The following is a 2475-nucleotide window of genomic DNA, read 5'->3' as shown; positions in this document are numbered from 1 at the left end:
GAGAGAGAGAGAGAGAGAAAGAGAGAGAGAGAGATCTGCAAACCCACAAGTCTTGTTCCAGATCAGCCCAGGAATCCTTTGTGCACAAGCCGCCTTTCCCAGTTACACTATTACCCCTCATCAAAAAAGTCTCCCTTCAGGAAATGGAGACTAGCACAGAAAATGACAACTGGACACAGTACAAAGATCAATAGATGGTGAGAAGTCCCACCTCAATGAATATATCTGTATCATGGCTCCTTCATCTATATATGGCTCAGATAACATTGCAGAAAGGACAGAAAGAGTGTTAGAGCTGGAATACCAAGAAGTCTGCTGTGACACAGTCCACCTACATAGGACCAGAACATTGCCAATATCAATGGGCACGTTGATATGGAAGAGGAAATTTTTCCTGCAACTTATTTGTTCAGAGTTCCACAACTAGACAAAGAGCTTTAGGCAAATAATGACAGCTGGGAGAAGGAGATCTAGCCTCTCCTAGGGAGGAGCCCCCAATTTGATTGTCCAATACACAGTCGTCAATGGTCAAATCATATACACACCACCAACAAAAGTGAGTCAACAAATGTGTTTGTGTGTGTATGTGAATACAAACAGGTGTGTGTGTGTGTGTGTGTGTGTGTGTGTGTGTATAATCAAATAAAAATAGGGAATCAACTTAAGTGAGGGGACATACATGAAAGGGTTCAAGGGTATAACCTCCCTTAAGTATAAGGGAGGAGCTGGAGGAAAGAAAATGAGGTCGGAAAGTAATGCAATTCCATTTCAGTTAAAAAATGTAAAAAGTAGAGACAGAAGTAGTGCAGGCAAAGTGGCCCTGCAGTCCGTGCAGCGCGGTACTGCAGAGCTGGATCTTGGCTCACACGACTTGGGACAAGATGCCGCGCTTCGCCTTGACCGTCATTCGCCATGGTGAAACAAGACTTAATAAGGAGAAAATCATTCAAGGACAAGGCATAGATGCGCCCCTTTCCGAGACTGGGTTTCGGCAAGCAGCTGCCGCTGGGCAGTTCCTGAGCAATGTGCAGTTTACGCATGCTTTCTGCAGCGACCTCACGAGGACTAAGCAGACCATCCACGGCATTTTGGAGAAAAGCAGATTTTGCAAAGACATGCCAGTGAAGTATGATTCCAGACTCCGAGAAAGGATGTACGGAGTCGCGGAAAGCAAACCGCTAAGCAAGCTTCGGGCCATGGCCAAAGCCACTGAGGAAGAGTGTCCCATGTTCACCCCACCAGGAGGAGAGACAGTAGAGCAAGTAAAAATGCGCGGAAAGGATTTCTTTGATTTCATTTGTCAGCTAATCCTGGGCAAGGCAGGCCAGAGAGAAAGCTGCTTGCCTGGAGCACCGGGCAGCTGTTTGGAAAGCTCTTTGGCAGAAGCTTTCCCTGTGGGAAAACAGGGCAGCTTGGGGGCGAATCCCAAAGGTGACGCCCTGGGCTTGGCAGCCAGCATCTTAGTTGTGAGCCATGGCGCTTACATGAGAAGCCTTTTCAGTTATTTTCAGAGTGACCTCAGATGCTCGTTGCCAGGAGCGAGAGACAAATTCAAACTCTCCTCCATCACTCCCAACACCGGGATCGGCATCTTCATCATAGAGTGCGGGGAAGCACGAGTGCCGGAGCCTCTGAAGGCAGTGCCTTGGCCTCTTGTGTTTCCGTCCTCTGCTCCTGCCATTTTAGAAGCAGTTGAGAATTCTTACGATAAGGCCCCACCGGGGTTCTGGCTGTATCAGACATTAGTGGGAATCTACTCACAGCCAACCTGGTTTTTCCGAGACATCATTTTCTACAGTGATTTTGTCACTCTGTCTCATTATGTCTCTGATCTATTAACTTATGAGAACGTTCAGCGTTGCACATTGGGGATGAGTAGCCTTCTTTCCACATGCTTCCTTTCTTTGGCCTTTTTTATGTCTAGATGGTGTTGCATTTTGAGGATAATTGTATGCTTTTCCACTTGCTTACAAAGTGCTTGCAAGAAAGAATGGTTTCAATAATTCGCTGCGTGTTTGCAGTGATTGTATCAGTGTTCAGAGTGTTCAGACTGAAGCTGCTTACTGTCATCGTTGGGTAAGGTAAAATGGCCAACACGCTAGCAAAAAAAAAAAAAGTAAAAAGTAAAAAGTGGAACACTTCCAGGATCAGAGGTGAGAAGGACACAACATCTGTCCCAACACTGGAAGTAACTGGGACCAGCAAGACCCAGGCATACAGGAACTCCACCAGCCCAGTGGCTCCGGTTGCTTCCGGTCTGTCTGGGCCAGGCAGTGTGCCCTGAGCAGACCTCGGGTGCAAGCTCCTTAGCCAGTCCCAAAACACCCAGAGGAAGCTCTACTCCCAGGTGCTCTAACAAGCCCAGGGTCGCAGGATCACAGGATCCCAGAATCACAGGTTCCCAGACACAGCTTGACTCTGAGGAGTTCTGACACAACCAGGATCACAGGAAGGACAGGCTCCACTCAGATTTAG

General features: G+C 47.6%; 1 pseudogene; it reads left to right on the top strand.

Moving 5' to 3' along the window:
• Window positions 1–741: 741 nt before the first annotated feature.
• The window catches only part of LOC116095234, a 7872-nt pseudogene continuing 6138 nt past the window's right edge, over window positions 742–2475 (top strand).

This window comes from Mastomys coucha, unplaced genomic scaffold, assembly GCF_008632895.1.
Source record: "Mastomys coucha isolate ucsf_1 unplaced genomic scaffold, UCSF_Mcou_1 pScaffold18, whole genome shotgun sequence".
Classification (NCBI taxonomy): domain Eukaryota; kingdom Metazoa; phylum Chordata; class Mammalia; order Rodentia; family Muridae; genus Mastomys; species Mastomys coucha.
The sequence above is the reverse complement of the archived record's forward strand: the minus strand, read 5'-3'. Positions and strand labels throughout refer to the sequence as shown.